This window comes from Oncorhynchus kisutch, unplaced genomic scaffold (genome assembly GCF_002021735.2).
Source record: "Oncorhynchus kisutch isolate 150728-3 unplaced genomic scaffold, Okis_V2 scaffold1419, whole genome shotgun sequence".
In the NCBI taxonomy this organism is placed as follows: Eukaryota; Metazoa; Chordata; class Actinopteri; order Salmoniformes; family Salmonidae; genus Oncorhynchus; species Oncorhynchus kisutch.
Window position 1 is genome coordinate 29,704 of NW_022263364.1, and position 25,334 is coordinate 55,037.

Below are 25,334 nucleotides of genomic sequence, written 5' to 3' on the forward strand. Positions count from 1 at the left end.
AGATACACTTAGAAAATACTTGATTTAAGGGGGCACCAGGATTTGATCCTGAGAAATTGTCTAATAATCGACATTTCAGATGGCGATCTACAGAGCCTAATCAAGAACACTCTCTCTTTGAAAACATATCCATAAATATTTGATTTCAAGTTGACTAAAGGATTTGAACCTGAGACATCTTGAACTGAAGTCTATTGCACTTCCACCTCTGTTATGAACTCTCTGACTGAGAGAAAAACCATCTAATATGGGACATTTTAGATTGAGTAACATAATCTAAAAAGGACTACTCCTACCCTCAAGATACACATCGGAAGAATATGATACAAGGGGGTACCAGGATTTGAACCTGGGACCTCTTGATCTGCAGTCAAATGCTCTACCACTGAGCTATACACCCTGTGCTTGAAACTGCAAAAGGGTGGAAAAATTGTCTAATAAGGGACATTTCAGCTGGAGATGGACATCACCTAATTAAGTACTCTCCCGCATTGAAAACATACCCATGAAGTATTTGATTTCAAGTTGACAACAGGAATTGAACCTGAGACCTCTTGATCTGAAGTCTATTGCACTTCCACCTCTGTTATGAACTCTCTGACTGAGAGAAAAACCATCTAATATGGGACATTTTAGATTGAGTAACATAATCTAAAAAGGACTACTCCTACCCTCAAGATACACATCGGAAGAACACGATACAAGGGGGCACCAAGATTTGAACCTGGGACCTCTTGATCTGCAGTCAAATGCTCTACCACTGAGCTATACCCCCTGTGCTTGAAACTGCAAAAGGGTGGAAAAATTGTCTAATAAGGGACATTTCAGCTGGAGATGGACATCACCTAATTAAGTACTCTCCCGCATTGAAAACATACCCATAAAGTATTTGATTTCAAGTTGACAACAGGAATTGAACCTGAGACCTCTTGATCTGAAGTCTATCGCACTTCCACCTCTGTTATGAACTCTCTGACTGAGAGAAAAACCATCTAATATGGGACATTTTAGATTGAGTAACATAATCTAAAAAGGACTACTCCTACCCTCAAGATACACATCGGAAGAATATGATACAAGGGGGTACCAGGATTTGAACCTGGGACCTCTTGATCTGCAGTCAAATGCTCTACCACTGAGCTATACACCCTGTGCTTGAAACTGCAAAAGGGTGGAAAAATTGTCTAATAAGGGACATTTCAGCTGGAGATGGACATCACCTAATTAAGTACTCTCCCGCATTGAAAACATACCCATAAAGTATTTGATTTCAAGTTGACAACAGGAATTGAACCTGAGACCTCTTGATCTGAAGTCTATTGCACTTCCACCTCTGGTAGGAACTGTCTGACTGAGAGAAAAACAATGTAATGAGGGACATTATGGATTGAGTAGGATAACCTTAAAAGGAGCACTTCCTCTCTCAAGATACACTTAGAAAATACTTGATTTAAGGGGGCACCAGGATTTGATCCTGAGAAATTGTCTAATAATCGACATTTCAGATGGCGATCTACATAGCCTAATCAAGAACACTCTCTCTTTGAAAACATATCCATAAATATTTGATTTCAAGTTGACTAAAGGATTTGAACCTGAGACATCTTGAACTGAAGTCTATTGCACTTCCACCTCTGTTATGAACTCTCTGACTGAGAGAAAAACCATCTAATATGGGACATTTTAGATTGAGTAACATAATCTAAAAAGGACTACTCCTACCCTCAAGATACACATCGGAAGAACATAATCCAAGGGGGCACCAGGATTTGAACCTGGGACCTCTTGATCTGCAGTCAAATGCTCTACCACTGAGCTATAACCCTGTGCTTGAAACTGCAAAAGGGTGGAAAAATTGTCTAATAAGGGACATTTCAGCTGGAGATGGACATCACCTAATTAAGTACTCTCCCGCATTGAAATCATACCCATAAAGTATTTGATTTCAAGTTGACAACAGGAATTGAACCTGAGACCTCTTGATCTGAAGTCTATTGCACTTCCACCTCTGGTAGGAACTGTCTGACTGAGAGAAAAACAATGTAATGAGGGACATTATGGATTGAGTAGGATAACCTTAAAAGGAGCACTTCCTCTCTCAAGATACACTTAGAAAATACTTGATTTAAGGGGGCACCAGGATTTGATCCTGAGAAATTGTCTAATAATCGACATTTCAGATGGCGATCTACATAGCCTAATCAAGAACACTCTCTCTTTGAAAACATATCCATAAATATTTGATTTCAAGTTGACTAAAGGATTTGAACCTGAGACAGCTTGAACTGAAGTCTATTGCACTTCCACCTCTGTTACGAACTCTCTGACTGAGAAAAAAAACATCTAATATGGGACATTTTAGATTGAGTAACATAATCTAAAAAGGACTACTCCTAACCTCAAGATACACATCGGAAGAACATGATCCAAGGGGGCACCAGGATTTGAACCTGGGACCTCTTGATCTGCAGTCAAATGCTCTACCACTGAGCTATACCCCCTGTACTTGAAACTGCAAAAGGGTGGAAAAATTGTCTAATAAGGGACATTTCAGCTGGAGATGGACATCACCTAATTAAGTACTCTCCCGCATTGAAAACATACCCATGAAGTATTTGATTTCAAGTTGACAACAGGAATTGAACCTGAGACCTCTTGATCTGAAGTCTATTGCACTTCCACCTCTGTTATGAACTCTCTGACTGAGAGAAAAACCATCTAATATGGGACATTTTAGATTGAGTAACATAATCTAAAAAGGACTACTCCTACCCTCAAGATACACATCGGAAGAACACGATACAAGGGGGCACCAAGATTTGAACCTGGGACCTCTTGATCTGCAGTCAAATGCTCTACCACTGAGCTATACCCCCTGTGCTTGAAACTGCAAAAGGGTGGAAAAATTGTCTAATAAGGGACATTTCAGCTGGAGATGGACATCACCTAATTAAGTACTCTCCCGCATTGAAAACATACCCATAAAGTATTTGATTTCAAGTTGACAACAGGAATTGAACCTGAGACCTCTTGATCTGAAGTCTATCGCACTTCCACCTCTGTTATGAACTCTCTGACTGAGAGAAAAACCATCTAATATGGGACATTTTAGATTGAGTAACATAATCTAAAAAGGACTACTCCTACCCTCAAGATACACATCGGAAGAATATGATACAAGGGGGTACCAGGATTTGAACCTGGGACCTCTTGATCTGCAGTCAAATGCTCTACCACTGAGCTATACACCCTGTGCTTGAAACTGCAAAAGGGTGGAAAAATTGTCTAATAAGGGACATTTCAGCTGGAGATGGACATCACCTAATTAAGTACTCTCCCGCATTGAAAACATACCCATAAAGTATTTGATTTCAAGTTGACAACAGGAATTGAACCTGAGACCTCTTGATCTGAAGTCTATTGCACTTCCACCTCTGGTAGGAACTGTCTGACTGAGAGAAAAACAATGTAATGAGGGACATTATGGATTGAGTAGGATAACCTTAAAAGGAGCACTTCCTCTCTCAAGATACACTTAGAAAATACTTGATTTAAGGGGGCACCAGGATTTGATCCTGAGAAATTGTCTAATAATCGACATTTCAGATGGCGATCTACATAGCCTAATCAAGAACACTCTCTCTTTGAAAACATATCCATAAATATTTGATTTCAAGTTGACTAAAGGATTTGAACCTGAGACATCTTGAACTGAAGTCTATTGCACTTCCACCTCTGTTATGAACTCTCTGACTGAGAGAAAAACCATCTAATATGGGACATTTTAGATTGAGTAACATAATCTAAAAAGGACTACTCCTACCCTCAAGATACACATCGGAAGAATATGATACAAGGGGGTACCAGGATTTGAACCTGGGACCTCTTGATCTGCAGTCAAATGCTCTACCACTGAGCTATACACCCTGTGCTTGAAACTGCAAAAGGGTGGAAAAATTGTCTAATAAGGGACATTTCAGCTGGAGATGGACATCACCTAATTAAGTACTCTCCCGCATTGAAAACATACCCATGAAGTATTTGATTTCAAGTTGACAACAGGAATTGAACCTGAGACCTCTTGATCTGAAGTCTATTGCACTTCCACCTCTGTTATGAACTCTCTGACTGAGAGAAAAACCATCTAATATGGGACATTTTAGATTGAGTAACATAATCTAAAAAGGACTACTCCTACCCTCAAGATACACATCGGAAGAACATGATACAAGGGGGCACCAAGATTTGAACCTGGGACCTCTTGATCTGCAGTCAAATGCTCTACCACTGAGCTATACCCCCTGTGCTTGAAACTGCAAAAGGGTGGAAAAATTGTCTAATAAGGGACATTTCAGCTGGAGATGGACATCACCTAATTAAGTACTCTCCCGCATTGAAAACATACCCATAATGTATTTGATTTCAAGTTGACAACAGGAATTGAACCTGAGACCTCTTGATCTGAAGTCTATTGCACTTCCACCTCTGGTAGGAACTGTCTGACTGAGAGAAAAACAATGTAATGAGGGACATTATGGATTGAGTAGGATAACCTTAAAAGGAGCACTTCCTCTCTCAAGATACACTTAGAAAATACTTGATTTAAGGGGGCACCAGGATTTGATCCTGAGAAATGGTCTAATAATCGACATTTCAGATGGCGATCTACATAGCCTAATCAAGAACACTCTCTCTTTGAAAACATATCCATAAATATTTGATTTCAAGTTGACAAAAGGATTTGAACCTGAGACATCTTGAACTGAAGTCTATTGCACTTCCACCTCTGTTATGAACTCTCTGACTGAGAGAAAAACCATCTAATATGGGACATTTTAGATTGAGTAACATAATCTAAAAAGGACTACTCCTACCCTCAAGATACACATCGGAAGAACACGATACAAGGGGGCACCAGATTTGAACCTGGGACCTCTTGATCTGCAGTCAAATGCTCTACCACTGAGCTATACCCCCTGTGCTTGAAACTGCAAAAGGGTGGAAAAATTGTCTAATAAGGGACATTTCAGCTGGAGATGGACATCACCTAATTAAGTACTCTCCCGCATTGAAAACATACCCATAAAGTATTTGATTTCAAGTTGACAACAGGAATTGAACCTGAGACCTCTTGATCTGAAGTCTATTGCACTTCCACCTCTGTTATGAACTCTCTGACTGAGAGAAAAACCATCTAATATGGGACATTTTAGATTGAGTAACATAATCTAAAAAGGACTACTCCTACCCTCAAGATACACATCGGAAGAACATGATACAAGGCGGCACCAAGATTTGAACCTGGGACCTCTTGATCTGCAGTCAAATGCTCTACCACTGAGCTATACCCCCTGTGCTTGAAACTGCAAAAGGGTGGAAAAATGGTCTAATAAGGGACATTTCAGCTGGAGATGGACATCACCTAATTAAGTACTCTCCCGCATTGAAAACATACCCATAAAGTATTTGATTTCAAGTTGACAACAGGAATTGAACCTGAGACCTCTTGATCTGAAGTCTATTGCACTTCCACCTCTGGTAGGAACTGTCTGACTGAGAGAAAAACAATGTAATGAGGGACATTATGGATTGAGTAGGATAACCTTAAAAGGAGCACTTCCTCTCTCAAGATACACTTAGAAAATACTTGATTTAAGGGGGCACCAGGATTTGATCCTGAGAAATGGTCTAATAATCGACATTTCAGATGGCGATCTACATAGCCTAATCAAGAACACTCTCTCTTTGAAAACATATCCATAAATATTTGATTTCAAGTTGACAAAAGGATTTGAACCTGAGACATCTTGAACTGAAGTCTATTGCACTTCCACCTCTGTTATGAACTCTCTGACTGAGAGAAAAACCATCTAATATGGGACATTTTAGATTGAGTAACATTATCTAAATAGGACTACTCCTACCCTCAAGATACACATCGGAAGAACATGATCCAAGGGGGCACCAGGATTTGAACCTGGGACCTCTTGATCTGCAGTCAAATGCTCTACCACTGAGCTATACCCCCTGTGCTTGAAACTGCCTAAGGGTGGAAAAATGGTCTAATAAGGGACATTTCAGCTGGAGATGGACATCACCTAATTAAGTACTCTCCCGCATTGAAAACATACCCATAAAGTATTTGATTTCAAGTTGACAATAGGAATTGAACCTGAGACTTCTCTATCTGAAGTCTATTGCACTTCTACCTCTGGTAGGAACTGTCTGACTGAGAGAAAAACCATCTAATGTGGGATATTATAGATTGAGTAGGATAACCATAAAAGGAGCACTTCCTCTCTCAAGATACACTTAGAAAGTACTTGATTTAAGGGGGCACCAGGATTTGATCCTGAGAAATTGTCTAATAATCGACATTTCAGATGGCGATCTACATAGCCTAATCAAGAACACTCTCTCTTTGAAAACATATCCATAAAGTATTTGATTTCAAGTTGACAACAGGAATTGAACCTGAGACCTCTTGATCTGAAGTCTATCGCACTTCCACCTCTGTTATGAACTCTCTGACTGAGAGAAAAACCATCTAATATGGGACATTTTAGATTGAGTAACATAATCTAAAAAGGACTAGTCCTACCCTCAAGATACACATCGGAAGAACATGATACAAGGGGGCACCAAGATTTGAACCTGGGACCTCTTGATCTGCAGTCAAATGCTCTACCACTGAGCTATACCCCCTGTGCTTGAAACTGCAAAATGGTGGAAAAATTGTCTAATAAGGGACATTTCAGCTGGAGATGGACATCACCTAATTAAGTACTCTCCCGCATTGAAAACATACCCATAATGTATTTGATTTCAAGTTGACAACAGGAATTGAACCTGAGACCTCTTGATCTGAAGTCTATTGCACTTCCACCTCTGGTAGGAACTGTCTGACTGAGAGAAAAACAATGTAATGAGGGACATTATGGATTGAGTAGGATAACCTTAAAAGGAGCACTTCCTCTCTCAAGATACACTTAGAAAATACTTGATTTAAGGGGGCACCAGGATTTGATCCTGAGAAATTGTCTAATAATCGACATATCAGATGGCGATCTACATAGCCTAATCAAGAACACTCTCTCTTTGAAAACATATCCATAAATATTTGATTTCAAGTTGACAAAAGGATTTGAACCTGAGACATCTTGAACTGAAGTCTATTGCACTTCCACCTCTGTTATGAACTCTCTGACTGAGAGAAAAAACATCTAATATGGGACATTTTAGATTGAGTAACATAATCTAAAAAGGACTACTCCTACCCTCAAGATACACATCGGAAGAACATGATACAAGGGGGCACCAAGATTTGAACCTGGGACCTCTTGATCTGCAGTCAAATGCTCTACCACTGAGCTATACCCCCTGTGCTTGAAACTGCAAAAGGGTGGAAAAATTGTCTAATAAGGGACATTTCAGCTGGAGATGGACATCACCTAATTAAGTACTCTCCCGCATTGAAAACATACCCATAATGTATTTGATTTCAAGTTGACAACAGGAATTGAACCTGAGACCTCTTGATCTGAAGTCTATTGCACTTCCACCTCTGGTAGGAACTGTCTGACTGAGAGAAAAACAATGTAATGAGGGACATTATGGATTGAGTAGGATAACCTTAAAAGGAGCACTTCCTCTCTCAAGATACACTTAGAAAGTACTTGATTTAAGGGGGCACCAGGATTTGATCCTGAGAAATTGTCTAATAATCGACATTTCAGATGGCGATCTACATAGCCTAATCAAGAACACTCTCTCTTTGAAAACATATCCATAAATATTTGATTTCAAGTTGACTAAAAGGATTTGAACCTGAGACATCTTGAACTGAAGTCTATTGCACTTCCACCTCTGTTATGAACTCTCTGACTGAGAGAAAAACCATCTAATATGGGACATTTTAGATTGAGTAACATAATCTAAAAAGGACTACTCCTACCCTCAAGATACACATCGGAAGAATATGATAGAAGGGGGTACCAGGATTTGAACCTGGGACCTCTTGATCTGCAGTCAAATGCTCTACCACTGAGCTATACCCCCTGTGCTTGAAACTTCAAAAGGGTGGAAAAATTGTCTAATAAGGGACATTTCAGCTGGAGATGGACATCACCTAATTAAGTACTCTCCCGCATTGAAAACATACCCATGAAGTATTTGATTTCAAGTTGACAACAGGAATTGAACCTGAGACCTCTTGATCTGAAGTCTATTGCACTTCGACCTCTGTTATGAACTCTCTGACTGAGAGAAAAACCATCTAATATGGGACATTTTAGATTGAGTAACATAATCTAAAAAGGACTACTCCTACCCTCAAGATACACATCGGAAGAACATGATACAAGGGGGCACCAAGATTTGAACCTGGGACCTCTTGATCTGCAGTCAAATGCTCTACCACTGAGCTATACCCCCTGTGCTTGAAACTGCAAAAGGGTGGAAAAATTGTCTAATAAGGGACATTTCAGCTGGAGATGGACATCACCTAATTAAGTACTCTCCCGCATTGAAAACATACCCATAAAGTATTTGATTTCAAGTTGACAACAGGAATTGAACCTGAGACCTCTTGATCTGAAGTCTATTGCACTTCCACCTCTGGTAGGAACTGTCTGACTGAGAGAAAAACAATGTAATGAGGGACATTATGGATTGAGTAGGATAACCTTAAAAGGAGCACTTCCTCTCTCAAGATACACTTAGAAAGTACTTGATTTAAGGGTTCACCAGGATTTGATCCTGAGAAATTGTCTAATAATCGACATTTCAGATGGCGATCTACATAGCCTAATCAAGAACACTCTCTCTTTGAAAACATATCCATAAATATTTGATTTCAAGTTGACAAAAGGATTTGAACCTGAGACATCTTGAACTGAAGTCTATTGCACTTCCACCTCTGTTATGAACTCTCTGACTGAGAGAAAAACCATCTAATATGGGACATTTTAGATTGAGTAACATAATCTAAAAAGGACTACTCCTACCCTCAAGATACACATCGGAAGAACATGATACAAGGGGGCACCAAGATTTGAACCTGGGACCTCTTGATCTGCAGTCAAATGCTCTACCACTGAGCTATACCCCCTGTGCTTGAAACTGCAAAAGGGTGGAAAAATTGTCTAATAAGGGACATTTCAGCTGGAGATGGACATCACCTAATTAAGTACTCTCCCGCATTGAAAACATACCCATAAAGTATTTGATTTCAAGTTGACAACAGGAATTGAACCTGAGACCTCTTGATCTGAAGTCTATCGCACTTCCACCTCTGTTATGAACTCTCTGACTGAGAGAAAAACCATCTAATATGGGACATTTTAGATTGAGTAACATAATCTAAAAAGGACTACTCCTACCCTCAAGATACACATCAGAAGAACATGATCCAAGGGGGCACCAGGATTTGAACCTGGGACCTCTTGATCTGCAGTCAATTGCTCTACCACTGAGCTATACCCCCTGTGCTTGAAACTGCCTAAGGGTGGAAAAATGGTCTAATAAGGGACATTTCAGCTGGAGATGGACATCACCTAATTAAGTACTCTCCCGCATTGAAAACATACCCATAAAGTATTTGATTTCAAGTTGACAACAGGAATTGAACCTGAGACCTCTTGATCTGAAGTCTATTGCACTTCCACCTCTGGTAGGAACTGTCTGACTGAGAGAAAAACAATGTAATGAGGGACATTATGGATTGAGTAGGATAACCTTAAAAGGAGCACTTCCTCTCTCAAGATACACTTAGAAAGTACTTGATTTAAGGGTTCACCAGGATTTGATCCTGAGAAATTGTCTAATAATCGACATTTCAGATGGCGATCTACATAGCCTAATCAAGAACACTCTCTCTTTGAAAACATATCCATAAATATTTGATTTCAAGTTGACAAAAGGATTTGAACCTGAGACATCTTGAACTGAAGTCTATTGCACTTCCACCTCTGTTATGAACTCTCTGACTGAGAGAAAAACCATCTAATATGGGACATTTTAGATTGAGTAACATAATCTAAAAAGGACTACTCCTACCCTCAAGATACACATCGGAAGAACATGATACAAGGGGGCACCAAGATTTGAACCTGGGACCTCTTGATCTGCAGTCAAATGCTCTACCACTGAGCTATACCCCCTGTGCTTGAAACTGCAAAAGGGTGGAAAAATTGTCTAATAAGGGACATTTCAGCTGGAGATGGACATCACCTAATTAAGTACTCTCCCGCATTGAAAACATACCCATAAAGTATTTGATTTCAAGTTGACAACAGGAATTGAACCTGAGACCTCTTGATCTGAAGTCTATCGCACTTCCACCTCTGTTATGAACTCTCTGACTGAGAGAAAAACCATCTAATATGGGACATTTTAGATTGAGTAACATAATCTAAAAAGGACTACTCCTACCCTCAAGATACACATCGGAAGAACATGATCCAAGGGGGCACCAGGATTTGAACCTGGGACCTCTTGATCTGCAGTCAATTGCTCTACCACTGAGCTATACCCCCTGTGCTTGAAACTGCCTAAGGGTGGAAAAATGGTCTAATAAGGGACATTTCAGCTGGAGATGGACATCACCTAATTAAGTACTCTCCCGCATTGAAAACATACCCATAAAGTATTTGATTTCAAGTTGACAATAGGAATTGAACCTGAGACTTCTCTATCTGAAGTCTATTGCACTTCTACCTCTGGTAGGAACTGTCTGACTGAGAGAAAAACCATCTAATGTGGGATATTATAGATTGAGTAGGATAACCTTAAAAGGAGCACTTCCTCTCTCAAGATACACTTAGAAAGTACTTGATTTAAGGGGGCACCAGGATTTGATCCTGAGAAATTGTCTAATAATCGACATTTCAGATGGCGATCTACATAGCCTAATCAAGAACACTCTCTCTTTGAAAACATATCCATAAATATTTGATTTCAAGTTGACTAAAGGATTTGAACCTGAGACATCTTGAACTGAAGTCTATTGCACTTCCACCTCTGTTATGAACTCTCTGACTGAGAGAAAAACCATCTAATATGGGACATTTTAGATTGAGTAACATAATCTAAAAATGACTACTCCTACCCTCAAGATACACATCGGAAGAATATGATAGAAGGGGGTACCAGGATTTGAACCTGGGACCTCTTGATCTGCAGTCAAATGCTCTACCACTGAGCTATACCCCCTGTGCTTGAAACTTCAAAAGGGTGGAAAAATTGTCTAATAAGGGACATTTCAGCTGGAGATGGACATCACCTAATTAAGTACTCTCCCGCATTGAAAACATACCCATGAAGTATTTGATTTCAAGTTGACAACAGGAATTGAACCTGAGACCTCTTGATCTGAAGTCTATTGCACTTCGACCTCTGTTATGAACTCTCTGACTGAGAGAAAAACCATCTAATATGGGACATTTTAGATTGAGTAACATAATCTAAAAAGGACTACTCCTACCCTCAAGATACACATTGGAAGAACATGATACAAGGGGGCACCAAGATTTGAACCTGGGACCTCTTGATCTGCAGTCAAATGCTCTACCACTGAGCTATACCCCCTGTGCTTGAAACTGCAAAAGGGTGGAAAAATTGTCTAATAAGGGACATTTCAGCTGGAGATGGACATCACCTAATTAAGTACTCTCCCGCATTGAAAACATACCCATAAAGTATTTGATTTCAAGTTGACAACAGGAATTGAACCTGAGACCTCTTGATCTGAAGTCTATTGCACTTCCACCTCTGGTAGGAACTGTCTGACTGAGAGAAAAACAATGTAATGAGGGACATTATGGATTGAGTAGGATAACCTTAAAAGGAGCACTTCCTCTCTCAAGATACACTTAGAAAATACTTGATTTAAGGGGGCACCAGGATTTGATCCTGAGAAATTGTCTAATAATCGACATTTCAGATGGCGATCTACATAGCCTAATCAAGAACACTCTCTCTTTGAAAACATATCCATAAATATTTGATTTCAAGTTGACTAAAGGATTTGAACCTGAGACATCTTGAACTGAAGTCTATTGCACTTCCACCTCTGTTATGAACTCTCTGACTGAGAGAAAAACCATCTAATATGGGACATTTTAGATTGAGTAACATAATCTAAAAAGGACTACTCCTACCCTCAAGATACACATCGGAAGAACATGATCCAAGGGGGCACCAGGATTTGAACCTGGGACCTCTTGATCTGCAGTCAAATGCTCTACCACTGAGCTATAACCCCTGTGCTTGAAACTGCAAAAGGGTGGAAAAATTGTCTAATAAGGGACATTTCAGCTGGAGATGGACATCACCTAATTAAGTACTCTCCCGCATTGAAAACATACCCATAAAGTATTTGATTTCAAGTTGACAACAGGAATTGAACCTGAGACCTCTTGATCTGAAGTCTATTGCACTTCCACCTCTGGTAGGAACTGTCTGACTGAGAGAAAAACAATGTAATGAGGGACATTATGGATTGAGAAGGATAACCTTAAAAGGAGCACTTCCTCTCTCAAGATACACTTAGAAAATACTTGATTTAAGGGGGCACCAGGATTTGATCCTGAGAAATTGTCTAATAAGGGACATTTCATGTGGCGATCTACATAACCTAATCAAGAACACTCTCTCTTTGAAAACATATCCATAAAGTATTTGATTTCAAGTTGACAAAAGGATTTCAACCTGAGACATCTTGAACTGAAGTCTATTGCACTTCCACCTCTGTTATGAACTCTCTGACTGAGAGAAAAACCATCTAATATGGGACATTTTAGATTGAGTAACATAACCTAAAATGGACTACTCCTATCCTCAAAATACACATCGAAAGTAAATGATCCAAGGGTGCACCAGGATTTGAATCTGGGACCTCTTGATCTGCAGTCAAATGCTCTACCACTGAGCTATACCCCCTCTGCTTGAAACTTTCCTAAAGGTGGAAAAATGGTCTAATAAGGGACATTTCAGCTGGAGATGGACATCACCTAAGAAAGTACTCTCTCGCATTGAAAGCATACCCATAAAGTATTTGATTTCAAGTTGACAAAAGGATTTGAACCTGAGACATCTTGAACTGAAGTCTATTGCACTTCCACCTCTGTTATGAACTCTCTGACTGAGAGAAAAACAATCTAATGAGGGACATCATGGATTGAGTAGGATAACCTTAAAAGGAGCACTTCCTCTCTCAAGATACACTTAGAAAGTACTTGATTTAAGGGTGCACCAGGATTTGATCCTGAGAAATTGTCTAATAAGGGACATTTCAGATGGCGATCTACATAACCTAATCAAGAACACTCTCTCTTTGAAAACATATCCATAAAGTATTTGATTTCAAGTTGACAAAAGGATTTGAACCTGAGACATATTGAACTAAAGTCTATTGCACTTCCACCTCTGTTATGAACTCTCTGACTGTAAGAAAAACCATCTAATATGGGACATTTTAGATTGAGTAACATAATCTAAAAAGGACTACTCCTACCCTCAAGATACACATCGGAAGAATATGATAGAAGGGAGTACCAGGATTTGAACCTGGGACCTCTTGATCTGCAGTCAAATGCTCTACCACTGAGCTATACCCCCTGTGCTTGAAACTTCAAAAGGGTGGAAAAATTGTCTAATAAGGGACATTTCAGCTGGAGATGGACATCACCTAATTAAGTACTCTCCCGCATTGAAAACATACCCATGAAGTATTTGATTTCAAGTTGACAACAGGAATTGAACCTGAGACCTCTTGATCTGAAGTCTATTGCACTTCCACCTCTGGTAGGAACTGTCTGACTGAGAGAAAAACAATGTAATGAGGGACATTATGGATTGAGTAGGATAACCTTAAAAGGAGCACTTCCTCTCTCAAGATACACTTAGAAAATACTTGATTTAAGGGGGCACCAGGATTTGATCCTGAGAAATTGTCTAATAATCGACATTTCAGATGGCGATCTACATAGCCTAATCAAGAACACTCTCTCTTTGAAAACATATCCATAAATATTTGATTTCAAGTTGACTAAAGGATTTGAACCTGAGACATCTTGAACTGAAGTCTATTGCACTTCCACCTCTGTTATGAACTCTCTGACTGAGAGAAAAACCATCTAATATGGGACATTTTAGATTGAGTAACATAATCTAAAAAGGACTACTCCTACCCTCAAGATACACATCGGAAGAACATGATCCAAGGGGGCACCAGGATTTGAACCTGGGACCTCTTGATCTGCAGTCAAATGCTCTACCACTGAGCTATAACCCCTGTGCTTGAAACTGCAAAAGGGTGGAAAAATTGTCTAATAAGGGACATTTCAGCTGGAGATGGACATCACCTAATTAAGTACTCTCCCGCATTGAAAACATACCCATAAAGTATTTGATTTCAAGTTGACAACAGGAATTGAACCTGAGACCTCTTGATCTGAAGTCTATTGCACTTCCACCTCTGGTAGGAACTGTCTGACTGAGAGAAAAACAATGTAATGAGGGACATTATGGATTGAGAAGGATAACCTTAAAAGGAGCACTTCCTCTCTCAAGATACACTTAGAAAATACTTGATTTAAGGGGGCACCAGGATTTGATCCTGAGAAATTGTCTAATAAGGGACATTTCATGTGGCGATCTACATAACCTAATCAAGAACACTCTCTCTTTGAAAACATATCCATAAAGTATTTGATTTCAAGTTGACAAAAGGATTTCAACCTGAGACATCTTGAACTGAAGTCTATTGCACTTCCACCTCTGTTATGAACTCTCTGACTGAGAGAAAAACCATCTAATATGGGACATTTTAGATTGAGTAACATAACCTAAAATGGACTACTCCTATCCTCAAAATACACATCGAAAGTAAATGATCCAAGGGTGCACCAGGATTTGAATCTGGGACCTCTTGATCTGCAGTCAAATGCTCTACCACTGAGCTATACCCCCTCTGCTTGAAACTTTCCTAAAGGTGGAAAAATGGTCTAATAAGGGACATTTCAGCTGGAGATGGACATCACCTAAGAAAGTACTCTCTCGCATTGAAAGCATACCCATAAAGTATTTGATTTCAAGTTGACAAAAGGATTTGAACCTGAGACATCTTGAACTGAAGTCTATTGCACTTCCACCTCTGTTATGAACTCTCTGACTGAGAGAAAAACAATCTAATGAGGGACATCATGGATTGAGTAGGATAACCTTAAAAGGAGCACTTCCTCTCTCAAGATACACTTAGAAAGTACTTGATTTAAGGGTGCACCAGGATTTGATCCTGAGAAATTGTCTAATAAGGGACATTTCAGATGGCGATCTACATAACCTAATCAAGAACACTCTCTCTTTGAAAACATATCCATAAAGTATTTGATTTCAAGTTGACAAAAGGATTTGAACCTGAGACATATTGAACTAAAGTCTATTGCACTTCCACCTCTGTTATGAACTCTCTGACTGTAAGAAAAACCATCTAATATGGGACATTTTAGATTGAGTAACATAATCTAAAAAGGACTACTCCTACCCTCAAGATACACATCGGGAGAACATGATCCAAGGGGGAACCAGGATTTGAACCTGGAACCTCTTGATCTGCAGTCAAATGCTCTACCACTGAGCTATACCCCCTCTGCTTGAAACTTCCTAAAGGTGGAAAAATGGTCTAATAAGGGACATTTCAGCTGGAGCTGGACATAACCTAATAAAGTACTCTCTCGCATTGAAAACATACCCATAAAGTATTTGATTTCAATTTGACAAAAGGATTTGAACCTGAGACATCTTGAACTGAAGTCTATTGCACTTCCACCTCTGTTATGAACTCTCTGACTGAGAGAAAAACAATGTAATGAGGGACATTATGGATTGAGAAGGATAACCTTAAAAGGAGCACTTCCTCTCTCAAGATACACATATAAAGTACTTGATTTAAGGGTTCACCAGGATTTGATCCTGAGAAATTGTCTAATAAGGGACATTTCATGTGGCGATCTACATAACCTAATCAAGAACACTCTCTCTTTGAAAACATATCCATAAAGTATTTGATTTCAAGTTGACAAAAGGATTTGAAACTGAGACATCTTGAACTGAAGTCTATTGCACTTCCACCTCTGTTATGAACTCTCTGACTGAGAGAAAAACCATCTAATATGGGACATTTTAGATTGAGTAACATAACCTAAAATGGACTACTCCTATCCTCAAAATACACATCGAAAGTAAATGATCCAAGGGTGCACCAGGATTTGAATCTGGGACCTCTTGATCTGCAGTCAAATGCTCTACCACTGAGCTATACCCCCTCTGCTTGAAACTTTCCTAAAGGTGGAAAAATGGTCTAATAAGGGACATTTCAGCTGGAGATGGACATCACCTAAGAAAGTACTCTCTCGCATTGAAAGCATACCCATAAAGTATTTGATTTCAAGTTGACAAAAGGATTTGAACCTGAGACATCTTGAACTGAAGTCTATTGCACTTCCACCTCTGTTATGAACTCTCTGACTGAGAGAAAAACAATCTAATGAGGGACATCATGGATTGAGTAGGATAACCTTAAAAGGAGCACTTCCTCTCTCAAGATACACTTAGAAAGTACTTGATTTAAGGGTGCACCAGGATTTGATCCTGAGAAATTGTCTAATAAGGGACATTTCAGATGGCGATCTACATAACCTAATCAAGAACACTCTCTCTTTGAAAACATATCCATAAAGTATTTGATTTCAAGTTGACAAAAGGATTTGAACCTGAGACATATTGAACTAAAGTCTATTGCACTTCCACCTCTGTTATGAACTCTCTGACTGTAAGAAAAACCATCTAATATGGGACATTTTAGATTGAGTAACATAATCTAAAAAGGACTACTCCTACCCTCAAGATACACATCGGAAGAACATGATCCAAGGGGGAACCAGGATTTGAACCTGTGACCTCTTGATCTGCAGTCAAATGCTCTACCACTGAGCTATACCCCCTGTGCTTTAAACTGTCTAAAGGTGGAAAAATTGTCTAATAAGGGACATTTCAGCTGGAGATGGACATCACCTAATAAAGTACTCTCTCGCATTGAAAACATACCCATAAAGTATTTGATTTCAAGTTGACAAAAGGATTTGAAACTGAGACATCTTGAACTGAGGTCTATTGCACTTCCACCTCTGTTATGAACTCTCTGACTGAGAGAAAAACCATCTAATATGGGACATTTTAGATTGAGTAACATAATCTAAAATGGACTACTCCTATCCTCAAAATACACATCGAAAGTACATGATACAAGGGGGAACAAGGATTTGAATCTGGGACCTCTTGATCTGCAGTCAAATGCTCTCCCACTGAGCTATACACCCTCTGCTTGAAACTGTCTAAAGGTGGAAAAATTGTCTAATAAGGGACATTTCAGCTGGAGATGGACATCACCTAATAAAGTACTCTCTCGCATTGAAAACATACCCATAAAGTATTTGATTTCAAGTTGACAAAAGGATTTGAACCTGAGACATCCTGAACTGAAGTCTATTGCACTTCCACCTCTGTTATGAACTCTCTGACTGAGAGAAAAACCATCTATTATGGGCCATTTTAGATTGAGTAACATAATCTAAAAAGGAGTAGTCCTAACCTCAACATACACATCGGAAGAACATGATCCAAGGGGGAACCAGGATTTGAACCTGGGACCTCTTGATCTGGAGTCAAATGCTCTACCACTGAGCTATACCACCTCTGCTTGAAACGTCCTAAAGGTGGAAAAATGGTCTAATAAGGGACATTTCAGCTGGAGATGGACATCACCTAAGAAAGTACTCTCTCGCATTGAAAGCATACCCATAAAGTATTTGATTTCAAGTTGACAAAAGGATTTGAACCTGAGACATCTTTGATTGAAGTCTATTGCACTTCCACCTCTGGTAGGAACTGTCTGACTGAGAGAAAAACTACCTAATGAGGGACATTAAGGATTGAGTAGGATAACCTTAAAAGAAGCACTTCCTCTCTCAAGATACACTTAGAAAGTACTTGATTTAAGGGGGCACCAGGATTTGATCCTGAGAAATTGTCTAATAAGGGACATTTCAGATGGCGATCTACATAACCTAATGAAGAACACTCTCTTTGAAAACATATCCATAAAGTATTTGATTTCAAGTTGACAAAAGGATTTGAACCTGAGACATCTTGAACTGAAGTCTATTGCACTTCCACCTGTGTTATGAACTCTCTGACTGAGAGAAAAACCATCTAATATGGGACATTTCAGATTGAGTAACATAATCTAAAAAGGACTACTCCTACCCTCAAGATACACATCGGAAGAACAGGATCCAAGGGGGCACCAGGATTTGAACCTGGGACCTCTTGATCTGCAGCCAAATGCTCTACCACTGAGCTATACCCCCTCTGCTTGAAACTGCCTAAAGGTGGAAAAATGGTCTAATAAGGGACATTTCAGCTGGAGATGGACATCACCTAATAAAGTACTCTCCCGCATTGAAAACATACCCATAAAGTATTTGATTTCAAGTTGACAAAAGGATTTGAACCTGAGACATCTTGAACTGAAGTCTATTGCACTTCCACCTCTGTTATGAACTCTCTGACTGAGAGAAAAACAATCTAATGAGGGACATTATGGATTGAGTAGGATAACCATAAAAGGAGCACTTCCTCTCTCAAGATACAAATTAAAAGTACTTGATTTAAGGGTTCACCAGGATTTGATCCTGAGAAATTGTCTAATAAGGGACATTTCATGTGGCGATCTACATAACCTAATCAAGAACACTCTCTCTTTGAAAACATATCCATAAAGTATTTGATTTCAAGTTGACAAAAGGATTTGAAACTGAGACATCTTGAACTGAAGTCTATTGCACTTCCACCTCTGTTATGAACTCTCTGACTGAGAGAAAAAACATCTAATATGGGACATTTTAGATTGAGTAACATAACCTAAAATGGACTACTCCTATCCTCAAAATACACATCGAAAGTACATGATCCAAGGGGGCACCAGGATTTGAATCTGGGACCTCTTGATCTGCAGTCAAATACTCTACCACTGAGCTATACCCCCTCTGCTTGAAACTTCCTAAAGGTGGAAAAATGGTCTAATAAGGGACATTTCAGCTGGAGATGGACATCACCTAAGAAAGTACTCTCTCGCATTGAAAGCATACCCATAAAGTATTTGATTTCAAGTTGACAAAAGGATTTGAACCTGAGACATCTTGAACTGAAGTCTATTGCACTTCCACCTCTGTTATGAACTCTCTGACTGAGAGAAAAACAATCTAATGAGGGACATCATGGATTGAGTAGGATAACCTTAAAAGAAGCACTTCCTCTCTCAAGATACACATATAAAGTACTTGATTTAAGGGTTCACCAGGATTTGATCCTGAGAAATTGTCTAATAAGGGACATTTCATGTGGCGATCTACATAACCTAATCAAGAACACTCTCTCTTTGAAAACATATCCATAAAGTATTTGATTTCAAGTTGACAAAACGATTTGAACCTGAGACATCTTGAACTGAAGTCTATTGCACTTCCACCTCTGGTAGGAACTGTCTGACTGAGAGAAAAGCCATCTAATGAGGGACATTTTAGATTGAGTAACATAATCTAAAAAGGACTAGTCCTAGCCTCAAGATACACATCAGAAGAACATGATCCAAGGGGGCACCAGGATTTGAACCTGTGACCTCTTGATCTGCAGTCAAATGCTCTACCACTGAGCTATACCCCCTGTGCTTTAAACTGTCTAAAGGTGGAAAAATTGTCTAATAAGGGACATTTCAGCTGGAGATGGACATCACCTAATAAAGTACTCTCTCGCATTGAAAACATACCCATAAAGTATTTGATTTCAAGTTGACAAAAGGATTTGAAACTGAGACATCTTGAACTGAGGTCTATTGCACTTCCACCTCTGTTATGAACTCTCTGACTGAGAGAAAAACCATCTAATATGGGACATTTTAGATTGAGTAACATAATCTAAAATGGACTACTCCTATCCTCAAAATACACATCGAAAGTACATGATACAAGGGGGAACAAGGATTTGAATCTGGGACCTCTTGATCTGCAGTCAAATGCTCTCCCACTGAGCTATACACCCTCTGCTTGAAACTGTCTAAAGGTGGAAAAATTGTCTAATAAGGGACATTTCAGCTGGAGATGGACATCACCTAATAAAGTACTCTCTCGCATTGAAAACATACCCATAAAGTATTTGATTTCAAGTTGACAAAAGGATTTGAACCTGAGACATCTTTAACTGAAGTCTATTGCACTTCCACCTCTGGTAGGAACTGTCTGACTGAGAGAAAAACTACCTAATGAGGGACATTAAGGATTGAGTAGGATAACCTTAAAAGAAGCACTTCCTCTCTCAAGATACACTTAGAAAGTACTTGATTTAAGGGGGCACCAGGATTTGATCCTGAGAAATTGTCTAATAAGGGACATTTCAGATGGCGATCTACATAACCTAATGAAGAACACTCTCTTTGAAAACATATCCATAAGTATTTGATTTCAAGTTGACAAAAGGATTTGAACCTGAGACATCTTGAACTGAAGTCTATTGCACTTCCACCTCTGTTATGAACTCTCTGACTGAGAGAAAAACCATCTAATATGGGACATTTTAGATTGAGTAACATAATCTAAAAAGGACTACTCCTACCCTCAAGATACACATCGGAAGAACAGGATCCAAGGGGGCACCAGGATTTGAACCTGGGACCTCTTGATCTGCAGCCAAATGCTCTACCACTGAGCTATACCCCCTCTGCTTGAAACTGCCTAAAGGTGGAAAAATGGTCTAATAAGGGACATTTCAGCTGGAGATGGACATCACCTAATAAAGTACTCTCCCGCATTGAAAACATACCCATAAAGTATTTGATTTCAAGTTGACAAAAGGATTTGAACCTGAGACATCTTGAACTGAAGTCTATTGCACTTCCACCTCTGTTATGAACTCTCTGACTGAGAGAAAAACAATCTAATGAGGGACATTATGGATTGAGTAGGATAACCATAAAAGGAGCACTTCCTCTCTCAAGATACAAATTAAAAGTACTTGTTTTAAGGGTTCACCAGGATTTGATCCTGAGAAATTGTCTAATAAGGGACATTTCATGTGGCGATCTACATAACCTAATCAAGAACACTCTCTCTTTGAAAACATATCCATAAAGTATTTGATTTCAAGTTGACAAAAGGATTTCAACCTGAGACATCTTGAACTGAAGTCTATTGCACTTCCACCTCTGTTATGAACTCTCTGACTGAGAGAAAAACCATCTAATATGGGACATTTTAGATTGAGTAACATAACCTAAAATGGACTACTCCTATCCTCAAAATACACATCGAAAGTAAATGATCCAAGGGTGCACCAGGATTTGAATCTGGGACCTCTTGATCTGCAGTCAAATGCTCTACCACTGAGCTATACCCCCTCTGCTTGAAACTTTCCTAAAGGTGGAAAAATGGTCTAATAAGGGACATTTCAGCTGGAGATGGACATCACCTAAGAAAGTACTCTCTCGCATTGAAAGCATACCCATAAAGTATTTGATTTCAAGTTGACAAAAGGATTTGAACCTGAGACATCTTGAACTGAAGTCTATTGCACTTCCACCTGTGTTATGAACTCTCTGACTGAGAGAAAAACCATCTAATATGGGACATTTTAGATTGAGTAACATAATCTAAAAAGGACTACTCCTACCCTCAAGATACACATCGGAAGAACAGGATCCAAGGGGGCACCAGGATTTGAACCTGGGACCTCTTGATCTGCAGCCAAATGCTCTACCACTGAGCTATACCCCCTCTGCTTGAAACTGCCTAAAGGTGGAAAAATGGTCTAATAAGGGACATTTCAGCTGGAGATGGACATCACCTAATAAAGTACTCTCCCGCATTGAAAACATACCCATAAAGTATTTGATTTCAAGTTGACAAAAGGATTTGAACCTGAGACATCTTGAACTGAAGTCTATTGCACTTCCACCTCTGTTATGAACTCTCTGACTGAGAGAAAAACAATCTAATGAGGGACATTATGGATTGAGTAGGATAACCATAAAAGGAGCACTTCCTCTCTCAAGATACAAATTAAAAGTACTTGATTTAAGGGTTCACCAGGATTTGATCCTGAGAAATTGTCTAATAAGGGACATTTCATGTGGCGATCTACATAACCTAATCAAGAACACTCTCTCTTTGAAAACATATCCATAAAGTATTTGATTTCAAGTTGACAAAAGGATTTGAAACTGAGACATCTTGAACTGAAGTCTATTGCACTTCCACCTCTGTTATGAACTCTCTGACTGAGAGAAAAAACATCTAATATGGGACATTTTAGATTGAGTAACATAACCTAAAATGGACTACTCCTATCCTCAAAATACACATCGAAAGTACATGATCCAAGGGGGCACCAGGATTTGAATCTGGGACCTCTTGATCTGCAGTCAAATACTCTACCACTGAGCTATACCCCCTCTGCTTGAAACTTCCTAAAGGTGGAAAAATGGTCTAATAAGGGACATTTCAGCTGGAGATGGACATCACCTAAGAAAGTACTCTCTCGCATTGAAAGCATACCCATAAAGTATTTGATTTCAAGTTGACAAAAGGATTTGAACCTGAGACATCTTGAACTGAAGTCTATTGCACTTCCACCTCTGTTATGAACTCTCTGACTGAGAGAAAAACAATCTAATGAGGGACATCATGGATTGAGTAGGATAACCTTAAAAGAAGCACTTCCTCTCTCAAGATACACATATAAAGTACTTGATTTAAGGGTTCACCAGGATTTGATCCTGAGAAATTGTCTAATAAGGGACATTTCATGTGGCGATCTACATAACCTAATCAAGAACACTCTCTCTTTGAAAACATATCCATAAAGTATTTGATTTCAAGTTGACAAAACGATTTGAACCTGAGACATCTTGAACTGAAGTCTATTGCACTTCCACCTCTGGTAGGAACTGTCTGACTGAGAGAAAAGCCATCTAATGAGGGACATTTTAGATTGAGTAACATAATCTAAAAAGGACTAGTCCTAGCCTCAAGATACACATCAGAAGAACATGATCCAAGGGGGCACCAGGATTTGAACCTGTGACCTCTTGATCTGCAGTCAAATGCTCTACCACTGAGCTATACCCCCTGTGCTTTAAACTGTCTAAAGGTGGAAAAATTGTCTAATAAGGGACATTTCAGCTGGAGATGGACATCACCTAATAAAGTACTCTCTCGCATTGAAAACATACCCATAAAGTATTTGATTTCAAGTTGACAAAAGGATTTGAAACTGAGACATCTTGAACTGAGGTCTATTGCACTTCCACCTCTGTTATGAACTCTCTGACTGAGAGAAAAACCATCTAATATGGGACATTTTAGATTGAGTAACATAATCTAAAATGGACTACTCCTATCCTCAAAATACACATCGAAAGTACATGATACAAGGGGGAACAAGGATTTGAATCTGGGACCTCTTGATCTGCAGTCAAATGCTCTCCCACTGAGCTATACACCCTCTGCTTGAAACTGTCTAAAGGTGGAAAAATTGTCTAATAAGGGACATTTCAGCTGGAGATGGACATCACCTAATAAAGTACTCTCTCGCATTGAAAACATACCCATAAAGTATTTGATTTCAAGTTGACAAAAGGATTTGAACCTGAGACATCTTTAACTGAAGTCTATTGCACTTCCACCTCTGGTAGGAACTGTCTGACTGAGAGAAAAACTACCTAATGAGGGACATTAAGGATTGAGTAGGATAACCTTAAAAGAAGCACTTCCTCTCTCAAGATACACTTAGAAAGTACTTGATTTAAGGGGGGCACCAGGATTTGATCCTGAGAAATTGTCTAATAAGGGACATTTCAGATGGCGATCTACATAACCTAATGAAGAACACTCTCTTTGAAAACATATCCATAAAGTATTTGATTTCAAGTTGACAAAAGGATTTGAACCTGAGACATCTTGAACTGAAGTCTATTGCACTTCCACCTGTGTTATGAACTCTCTGACTGAGAGAAAAACCATCTAATATGGGACATTTTAGATTGAGTAACATAATCTAAAAAGGACTACTCCTACCCTCAAGATACACATCGGAAGAACAGGATCCAAGGGGGCACCAGGATTTGAACCTGGGACCTCTTGATCTGCAGCCAAATGCTCTACCACTGAGCTATACCCCCTCTGCTTGAACCTGCCTAAAGGTGGAAAAATGGTCTAATAAGGGACATTTCAGCTGGAGATGGACATCACCTAATAAAGTACTCTCCCGCATTGAAAACATACCCATAAAGTATTTGATTTCAAGTTGACAAAAGGATTTGAACCTGAGACATCTTGAACTGAAGTCTATTGCACTTCCACCTCTGTTATGAACTCTCTGACTGAGAGAAAAACAATCTAATGAGGGACATTATGGATTGAGTAGGATAACCATAAAAGGAGCACTTCCTCTCTCAAGATACAAATTAAAAGTACTTGATTTAAGGGTTCACCAGGATTTGATCCTGAGAAATTGTCTAATAAGGGACATTTCATGTGGCGATCTACATAACCTAATCAAGAACACTCTCTCTTTGAAAACATATCCATAAAGTATTTGATTTCAAGTTGACAAAAGGATTTCAACCTGAGACATCTTGAACTGAAGTCTATTGCACTTCCACCTCTGTTATGAACTCTCTGACTGAGAGAAAAACCATCTAATATGGGACATTTTAGATTGAGTAACATAACCTAAAATGGACTACTCCTATCCTCAAAATACACATCGAAAGTAAATGATCCAAGGGTGCACCAGGATTTGAATCTGGGACCTCTTGATCTGCAGTCAAATGCTCTACCACTGAGCTATACCCCCTCTGCTTGAAACTTTCCTAAAGGTGGAAAAATGGTCTAATAAGGGACATTTCAGCTGGAGATGGACATCACCTAAGAAAGTACTCTCTCGCATTGAAAGCATACCCATAAAGTATTTGATTTCAAGTTGACAAAAGGATTTGAACCTGAGACATCTTGAACTGAAGTCTATTGCACTTCCACCTCTGTTATGAACTCTCTGACTGAGAGAAAAACAATCTAATGAGGGACATCATGGATTGAGTAGGATAACCTTAAAAGGAGCACTTCCTCTCTCAAGATACACTTAGAAAGTACTTGATTTAAGGGTGCACCAGGATTTGATCCTGAGAAATTGTCTAATAAGGGACATTTCAGATGGCGATCTAC

General features: G+C 39.2%; 28 non-coding genes across 28 annotated transcripts; all 28 read right to left on the minus strand.

Moving 5' to 3' along the window:
* Nucleotides 1–328: 328 nt before the first annotated feature.
* On the minus strand, nt 329–400 carry trnac-gca (transfer RNA cysteine (anticodon GCA)). Its single transcript has one exon. It is a non-coding gene; the product is annotated as a tRNA-Cys (tRNA).
* A 303-nt stretch (nt 401–703) lies between these two features.
* trnac-gca (transfer RNA cysteine (anticodon GCA)) lies at nt 704–775 on the minus strand. The gene has a single exon. It is a non-coding gene; the product is annotated as a tRNA-Cys (tRNA).
* A 303-nt stretch (nt 776–1,078) lies between these two features.
* Nucleotides 1,079–1,150, minus strand: trnac-gca (transfer RNA cysteine (anticodon GCA)). The gene has a single exon. It is a non-coding gene; the product is annotated as a tRNA-Cys (tRNA).
* A 1,279-nt stretch (nt 1,151–2,429) lies between these two features.
* trnac-gca (transfer RNA cysteine (anticodon GCA)) lies at nt 2,430–2,501 on the minus strand. Its single transcript has one exon. It is a non-coding gene; the product is annotated as a tRNA-Cys (tRNA).
* A 303-nt stretch (nt 2,502–2,804) lies between these two features.
* Nucleotides 2,805–2,876, minus strand: trnac-gca (transfer RNA cysteine (anticodon GCA)). The gene has a single exon. It is a non-coding gene; the product is annotated as a tRNA-Cys (tRNA).
* Nucleotides 2,877–3,179: 303 nt separating this feature from the next.
* On the minus strand, nt 3,180–3,251 carry trnac-gca (transfer RNA cysteine (anticodon GCA)). The gene has a single exon. It is a non-coding gene; the product is annotated as a tRNA-Cys (tRNA).
* Nucleotides 3,252–3,855: 604 nt separating this feature from the next.
* On the minus strand, nt 3,856–3,927 carry trnac-gca (transfer RNA cysteine (anticodon GCA)). The gene has a single exon. It is a non-coding gene; the product is annotated as a tRNA-Cys (tRNA).
* A 303-nt stretch (nt 3,928–4,230) lies between these two features.
* On the minus strand, nt 4,231–4,302 carry trnac-gca (transfer RNA cysteine (anticodon GCA)). Its single transcript has one exon. It is a non-coding gene; the product is annotated as a tRNA-Cys (tRNA).
* A 1,654-nt stretch (nt 4,303–5,956) lies between these two features.
* trnac-gca (transfer RNA cysteine (anticodon GCA)) lies at nt 5,957–6,028 on the minus strand. Its single transcript has one exon. It is a non-coding gene; the product is annotated as a tRNA-Cys (tRNA).
* Nucleotides 6,029–6,633: 605 nt separating this feature from the next.
* On the minus strand, nt 6,634–6,705 carry trnac-gca (transfer RNA cysteine (anticodon GCA)). Its single transcript has one exon. It is a non-coding gene; the product is annotated as a tRNA-Cys (tRNA).
* Nucleotides 6,706–7,309: 604 nt separating this feature from the next.
* On the minus strand, nt 7,310–7,381 carry trnac-gca (transfer RNA cysteine (anticodon GCA)). Its single transcript has one exon. It is a non-coding gene; the product is annotated as a tRNA-Cys (tRNA).
* Nucleotides 7,382–7,986: 605 nt separating this feature from the next.
* Nucleotides 7,987–8,058, minus strand: trnac-gca (transfer RNA cysteine (anticodon GCA)). The gene has a single exon. It is a non-coding gene; the product is annotated as a tRNA-Cys (tRNA).
* Nucleotides 8,059–8,361: 303 nt separating this feature from the next.
* Nucleotides 8,362–8,433, minus strand: trnac-gca (transfer RNA cysteine (anticodon GCA)). The gene has a single exon. It is a non-coding gene; the product is annotated as a tRNA-Cys (tRNA).
* A 604-nt stretch (nt 8,434–9,037) lies between these two features.
* trnac-gca (transfer RNA cysteine (anticodon GCA)) lies at nt 9,038–9,109 on the minus strand. Its single transcript has one exon. It is a non-coding gene; the product is annotated as a tRNA-Cys (tRNA).
* Nucleotides 9,110–9,412: 303 nt separating this feature from the next.
* trnac-gca (transfer RNA cysteine (anticodon GCA)) lies at nt 9,413–9,484 on the minus strand. Its single transcript has one exon. It is a non-coding gene; the product is annotated as a tRNA-Cys (tRNA).
* Nucleotides 9,485–10,088: 604 nt separating this feature from the next.
* On the minus strand, nt 10,089–10,160 carry trnac-gca (transfer RNA cysteine (anticodon GCA)). The gene has a single exon. It is a non-coding gene; the product is annotated as a tRNA-Cys (tRNA).
* A 303-nt stretch (nt 10,161–10,463) lies between these two features.
* trnac-gca (transfer RNA cysteine (anticodon GCA)) lies at nt 10,464–10,535 on the minus strand. The gene has a single exon. It is a non-coding gene; the product is annotated as a tRNA-Cys (tRNA).
* A 604-nt stretch (nt 10,536–11,139) lies between these two features.
* Nucleotides 11,140–11,211, minus strand: trnac-gca (transfer RNA cysteine (anticodon GCA)). Its single transcript has one exon. It is a non-coding gene; the product is annotated as a tRNA-Cys (tRNA).
* Nucleotides 11,212–11,514: 303 nt separating this feature from the next.
* trnac-gca (transfer RNA cysteine (anticodon GCA)) lies at nt 11,515–11,586 on the minus strand. The gene has a single exon. It is a non-coding gene; the product is annotated as a tRNA-Cys (tRNA).
* Nucleotides 11,587–12,190: 604 nt separating this feature from the next.
* On the minus strand, nt 12,191–12,262 carry trnac-gca (transfer RNA cysteine (anticodon GCA)). Its single transcript has one exon. It is a non-coding gene; the product is annotated as a tRNA-Cys (tRNA).
* Nucleotides 12,263–13,545: 1,283 nt separating this feature from the next.
* Nucleotides 13,546–13,617, minus strand: trnac-gca (transfer RNA cysteine (anticodon GCA)). The gene has a single exon. It is a non-coding gene; the product is annotated as a tRNA-Cys (tRNA).
* A 604-nt stretch (nt 13,618–14,221) lies between these two features.
* Nucleotides 14,222–14,293, minus strand: trnac-gca (transfer RNA cysteine (anticodon GCA)). Its single transcript has one exon. It is a non-coding gene; the product is annotated as a tRNA-Cys (tRNA).
* Nucleotides 14,294–15,576: 1,283 nt separating this feature from the next.
* Nucleotides 15,577–15,648, minus strand: trnac-gca (transfer RNA cysteine (anticodon GCA)). Its single transcript has one exon. It is a non-coding gene; the product is annotated as a tRNA-Cys (tRNA).
* Nucleotides 15,649–17,681: 2,033 nt separating this feature from the next.
* trnaw-cca (transfer RNA tryptophan (anticodon CCA)) lies at nt 17,682–17,753 on the minus strand. The gene has a single exon. It is a non-coding gene; the product is annotated as a tRNA-Trp (tRNA).
* Nucleotides 17,754–18,356: 603 nt separating this feature from the next.
* Nucleotides 18,357–18,428, minus strand: trnac-gca (transfer RNA cysteine (anticodon GCA)). The gene has a single exon. It is a non-coding gene; the product is annotated as a tRNA-Cys (tRNA).
* Nucleotides 18,429–20,759: 2,331 nt separating this feature from the next.
* Nucleotides 20,760–20,831, minus strand: trnac-gca (transfer RNA cysteine (anticodon GCA)). The gene has a single exon. It is a non-coding gene; the product is annotated as a tRNA-Cys (tRNA).
* Nucleotides 20,832–21,812: 981 nt separating this feature from the next.
* On the minus strand, nt 21,813–21,884 carry trnac-gca (transfer RNA cysteine (anticodon GCA)). The gene has a single exon. It is a non-coding gene; the product is annotated as a tRNA-Cys (tRNA).
* Nucleotides 21,885–24,217: 2,333 nt separating this feature from the next.
* Nucleotides 24,218–24,289, minus strand: trnac-gca (transfer RNA cysteine (anticodon GCA)). Its single transcript has one exon. It is a non-coding gene; the product is annotated as a tRNA-Cys (tRNA).
* Between the last annotated feature and the right edge of the window lie 1,045 nt (nt 24,290–25,334).